We start from the raw sequence: 6,000 nt of genomic DNA, 5'->3' as shown, positions 1-6,000 counted from the left end.
TCAGATAACAACAATCTATATTACTCAGTAAAATGGAGTTAGTGAAAGAAAGAATCGAACAGTATTTGACATGGCAAGTGGTCTACTGTTTGAAAGTAAATTACCAAGCAAGTTTTGGGCTGAGGCTGTGAATACTTCAATGTACCTATTTAACAGATTACCAACCAACGCTATCAAAGAAAAACTCTTTTTGAAGTCTGGTTTGGACTTAAGCCAACAGTCTCACATCTAAAGGTGTTTGGTTGTGTCTTCTATACACTTATCCCAACTAAGAAAAGAACTAAATTGGAGAAAAGACCCGTGCCAGGGATCTTTATTGGTTACAACAACACAAAGAAAGGCTATAGAGTCTTTGATCCCTCCACCAAAAGGATTATGGTGAGCAGGGATGTGAAATTTGATGAAGAAAGTGTATGGAAATGGAATGGTGCAAATGTAAGCTTGTGTGAATAAGATCAGCAAGATACTAATCTACAACTAGCTAAAGAAAAAGAGGTAATTGGTGATGATTTTGATGATGTACATCTGAAAGGCACAAGAACCATCACTGACATCTATCAAAGATGTGATGTGGCAATACTGAAGCCTTCGTAAAAAAAGTGTTGGAAAAGAACCACGGAAGCTGAAATGGAGATGATACAAAAGAACAATACTTGGAATTGGTTGATAGACTAGACTAGAAAAGAGTTATTGGTGTGAAATGGGTGTTTAGGGTCAAATATAATGCTGATGGGTCTCCAAAAAAACATAAGGAAAGACTTGTGGTAAAGGGATACAACCAGAAATATGGCATTGACTTCCTAGAAACTTTTGCCCCTATTGCAAGGTTAGATACAATAAGGCTTCGGTTTCCCTTTGCTGCACAAAAGAAGTGGAGAGTGCATCAATTGGATGTTAAGTCTGCTTTCCTGAATGGCTACCTCAAGGAAGAAATTTTCATTGAACAACCAGAAGGGTTCAAAGTTCCTGATGAAGAGGCCTTGTATGGTCTAAAGCAGGAACCAAGGGCCTAGTATGATAGAGTTGATACATATCCCTCTAGGCTCGGGTTTGAGAAGAGTATTAGTGAGCCTACTCTCTATCTGAATAAATCAGAGAATGAAACCCTACTGATTGTGTCATTTTATGTGCATGATTTGTTGGTAACTGGAAGCAAGTGGGAGCGGATTGAAGAGTTTAAAATGCAAATGCAAGATGTTTTTGAAATGACTGACTTCAGAGAAATGACTTACTTTCTTGGCATGGAAGTGAATCAAACTGATCGTGCCATCTCTATAAGTCAGTAGGCCTTTTCCTTGAAGATCTGAAACAAATTTTGCAAGTCAAATTGCAAAATAGTTAGCACACCAGTGGCTCAAGGTAATAAACTAACCAGCAATGGCAACCATGAAAGAGTTGATGAGAAAGAGTATAGAAGCCTTGTAGGTTGTCTGCTTTACTTGACAACTACTAGGCCTGATATCATGTTTGTTGTTAGTCTTCTTTCTAGATTCATGCATTGTTGTGGTGTTGTTCATTTTAAGGTAGCCAAAAGAGTTCTTACATATGTGAAAGGTACTTTAGATTATAGAGTGAAATTTGATAATGCAAAAGAACTCAAGTTGATAGGATATTCTGATAGTGATTGGGCAGGATGCATGGATGAAATGAAGAGTACATTCGGGTGGAGTACAAAGAAACAACAAACTATTGCTCAATCCACAGCAAAAGTAGAATACATTGTAGCTGCTGCAGCTGTTAATCATGCCATTTAGCTTAGGAAAATTTTATGTGATTTGAATGAAGATCAAGTTGAAGCTACTGAGATTAGAGTTGACAATTAGTCAGTTACTGCCATGGCTAAAAATCCAATATTTCATGACAAAACTAAGCATTTTAAGATTAAATTTCATTTTGTTAGAGAGGTTGAACAATCAAGAGAAATTAATCTTATTCATTTCAACTTAGAAAACCAATTTGCTAATATTCTAACTAAGTCTTTCAGTGCTACAAGATTTGAGAAATTAAGAAGAAGTATTGGTGTTTGTTGCATACTGTCCAAGGAGGAGTGTTGAACTTTGTCCTGCAATACAATAGTAGAGAAGCATTGAAGCTCAACCAGTACAACAGCAACATTTTGCTCATATGTAACTAGCTTTAGTTTTTATGTAATTTGTATTTAAAGTTAGTAAGAGTAATTGATGATTTGAATGATTTCCAATGTGATGTAATAACTGATATGTCAGCTACATTTTGTGTGTAATTCAAGCTTTGCTTTAGTCAAGTAATTAGTGGGAGTAGTTATGTATTAGGAAACTGTCATGTAATATACTTGTCTTTATCTTAATGAAATTTGAATATGAAATCAGTTTTAGAGCTTTTATTTTTATTCAATTCTCTTTGCATCCATTCTTTTAGCTTCTTTTCTTATTTGATATGCTGAAAAACACAAGTAAATGGTATACACAGCCTTCCATCTTTAAGTGCCTTTGTTGTTGATAGCTGTTTTCTGTAAAAAAAACCTTGAAGAAAAAGGACCAGAAGCTGTTGTTTTTATTGTTGCTGAAAGATGAGCTTGACACCACCACCACCACTTGTCTTTATTGGTGAAAACTATCACATTTGGGTAGTAAAGATGAAGACTTACCTCCAAGCACATGACTTATGGAATGTGGGGGAGAATGACACCGAACTAGCTCCACTGAGTGCCAATCCCACTATTGTACAAATCAGACAACATAGTGAAGAGTGTGCTAAGAAGCACAAAGCAATGACATGCTTACAAAATGGAACGTCTAATGTGATTTTCACTCGAAATGGCCTGTGACACTGCAAAGCAAGCTTGGAGGAGCTAAAGGAAGGGTTCTTAGGGTTAGACAAAACCAAGCAGTAGCAGCTGATCAACCTTAAAAGGGATTTTGAGAACTTGAATATGAGAGAATCTGAAACCATCAAGCAGTACTTTGATAGAATAATGGCCATAATCAACATCATCAGACTCCTTGGAGATGATTTCAGTGACAGCAGAGTCATTGAGAAGGTCATTACAATCCTTCTTGAAAAATTTGAGTAAAAAATCTCCTCTTTGGAGGACTCAAGAGACTTATCAACCATTTCATTGTCTAAGCTGATAATGCTCTGTATGCCCTAGAGCAAAGAAGGACCAATAGGCTGGAAGAGTATCTTGAATGAGCTTTCCAAGCAAAAGCCAAAGAAAGCTTAGGTCCGAGCTACAAAGGAAAGAAACCATGGCTTGACAAGAAGAAGAAACCAAAGAGGGATGTTGGGTAGAAAAAGTTCCCACTATGAATTCATTGCAAAAAGTCCACACATTTGGAGAGGTACTACTGGTACAGGCCTGATATTCAGTGTAGGAGCTGCAAGCAGTTTGGTCACATTGAAAAGTGTGCGAGAACAAAGGAAGGGCACAAAATCAGCATCAGAATCAAGCTCAGGCTGCTGAGGATATTCAAGTTCAGGAGGAGCATGTTTTCATTGCATCCTATTTTGTAACTTCAAGCAAAGTCAGAAGAGACTGGTTAGTAGAAAGTGGCTGCACTCATCACATGGTATCAGAAGAAGGATTATTCAAATATCTTGACAAAAGCTTTGTTTCCAAAGTCAGGATTGGTGAAGGAAACCTTATTGAGGCAAAAGGTAGAGGCAATGTTGTGATCAACACAAAGTCAGGTAACAAAACAATTTCTGATGTCTTTTTTATACCTGATATAGACAAAAATGTACTTAGTGTTGGTCAGTTAATAGTAAAGGGTTATTCACTTGTTTTCAAGAATAACTCCTCTGTTGTTGAGGACACATTTGGTCAAAAACTAGTCACAGTAGCCATGACTAAGAGATATTTATTGCTGGATGTGAATCGACTGGAAAAGAAAGCATATACTAGTCTTGTTGATAAACCTAGTTTATGGCATAAAAGGTTAGGTCATGTCAATTATAGATCACTTGGTTTGTTGCACAAATTCAATCTGGTTGAAGACATGTCTAAGGTTGAAGTCAAAGACAGAGTTTGTGAAATTTTTCAGCTTGGGAAGCAAGTGAGGCTGCCATTTCCAGGTAACAAGGCATGGAGGGCTTGAGACAAACTTCAATTGGTCCATGTTGACATTTTTGGGCCAATGAAGACCTCTTCTTTGAATTACAGCAGGTAGTTTGTGTTGTTTATAGATGATTATACAAGGTTCTGCTAGGTCAATATTTTGAAAAAAAAAAGTTAGATGTACTTGAAGTATTTAGCAAGTTCAAAGACTTAGCTGAGAATCAATCAGGTTGCAAGATTAAGGCCTTGAGATCAGACAATGGCACTGAGTACCTGTTAGATAGGTTTCAGAAGATTTGTGAGCTGGCTGGAATACAACATAAGTTAACAACAATCTATACTCTTTAGTAAAATCAAGTTAGTGAAAAAAAGAATCAAACAGTATTTGACAGGGCAAGATGCCTACTGTTTGAAAGCAAATTACCAAGAAAGTTTTGGGATGAAGTTGTTAACACTTCAATGTACCTGCTTAACAGATTACCAACCAATGTTATCAAAGAAAAACTCTTTTTCAAGCCTGGTTTGGACTTAAGCCAACGGTCTCACATCTAAAGGTGTTTGGTTGTGCCTGCTATTGGTGTGAAGTGGGTTTTGAGGGCCAAATACAATGTTGATGGGTCTCTAAAAAAACACAAGGCAAGACTTGTAGTGAAGGGATGACTTCCTAGAAATTTTTGCCCCTGTTTCAAAGTTAGATACAATAAGGTTTCTGTTTGCCTTAGCTGCACAAAAGAAGTGAAGAGTACATCAGTTGGATGTTAAGTCTGCTTTCCTAAATGGCTTCCTTAAGGAAAAAATTTTCATTGAGCAACTAGAAGGGTTCAAAGTTCCTGATGAGGAGGATAAAGTCTACAAGCTGAAAAAGGCCTTGTATGGTCTAAAGCAGGCACCAAAGGCCTAGTATGACAGAGTTGATACATATCTGTCTAGGCTTGGGTTTTAGAAAAGCATTAGTGAGCCTACTCTCTATGTGAAGAAATCAGATAATGAAACCCTACTGATTGTGTCATTTTATGTACATGATTTGTTGGTAAGTGCAAGCAAGAAGGAGTTGATTGAAGAGTTTAAAATGCAAATGCAAGATGTTTTTGAAATGACTGACTTAGAAGAAATGACTTACTTTCTTGGCATGTAAGTGAGTTAAATTGATCATGCCATTTTCATAAGTCAGCAGGCCTTTGCCTTGAAGATCTTAAACAAATTTTGCATGTCAAATTGTAAAATAGTTAGCACACAAGTGGCTTAAGGTAAGAAACTAACCAGCAATGGCACCCATGACAGAGTTGATGAGAAAGAGTATAGAAGCCTTTTAGGTTGTCTGCTTTACTTGACAACTAAGAGGCCTGATATCATGTTTGTTGTTAGCCTTCTTTCTAGATTCATGCATTGCTGTGATGTTGTTCATTTTAAGGCATCCAAAAGAGTTCTTAGACATGTGAAAGGTACTCTGGATTATGGAGTGAAATTTGGGAATGCAAAAGAACTAAAGTTGATAAGGTATTCAGATAGTGATTGGGTAAGATCTATGGATGACATGACGAGTACATCCGATTGGAGTTCAAAGAAACAACAAATTGTTGCTCAATCCACAGCAGAAGCAGAGTACATTGCAGTAGTTGTAGTTGTTAATCATGTCAGTTGGCTTAGGAAACTTTTATGTGATTTGAATGAAGATCAAGCTGAAGCTATGAGATTAGAGTTTACAATCACGCAGCTGTTACCATGGACAAAAATCTAATATTTCATGGAAAAGCCAAGCATTTTAAGATTAAATTTCATTTTATTAGAGAGGCTGAACAATCAAATGAAGTTAATCTGATTCATTGCAGCTCAGAAAACCAATTTACTGATATTCTAACTAAGTCTCTCAATGCTACAAGATATGAGAACATAAGAAGAAGTATTGATGTTTGTTGCATACAGTCCAAGGAGGAGTGTTGAACTTTGGCTTGCAATGCAACAGC

The sequence above is a fragment of the Gossypium hirsutum genome, chromosome D07 (genome assembly GCF_007990345.1).
Source record: "Gossypium hirsutum isolate 1008001.06 chromosome D07, Gossypium_hirsutum_v2.1, whole genome shotgun sequence".
Classification (NCBI taxonomy): Eukaryota; Viridiplantae; Streptophyta; class Magnoliopsida; order Malvales; family Malvaceae; genus Gossypium; species Gossypium hirsutum.
Note: the sequence above shows the minus strand (reverse complement) of the source record.